Raw genomic sequence first — 247 nt, forward strand, 5'->3', positions numbered from 1 at the left:
CCTCCCGCTTTTTGCCCCTTTTTAGCCGTTTTCCCCTTTACTGATTACTTTCCAGCCGGGATCCGGCCGATCCCGCAGCTCCCGGGGTGAGGCTCGCCCCAAGCAGCCACGCAGGCAGGGTTTAATTAATATTAGAATCCACCCGAAAATAATTTTAAAAAAATCACAACAAAGCAAAGCAGTTAGATTTTTCTGTGTATAATTTTTTATTTCTCCCCTCTTTTTTTTTTTTTTTCCTTTTTTTTTT

Source organism: Corvus brachyrhynchos, unplaced genomic scaffold (genome assembly GCF_000691975.1).
Source record: "Corvus brachyrhynchos isolate BGI_N302 unplaced genomic scaffold, ASM69197v1 scaffold5, whole genome shotgun sequence".
In the NCBI taxonomy this organism is placed as follows: Eukaryota; Metazoa; Chordata; class Aves; order Passeriformes; family Corvidae; genus Corvus; species Corvus brachyrhynchos.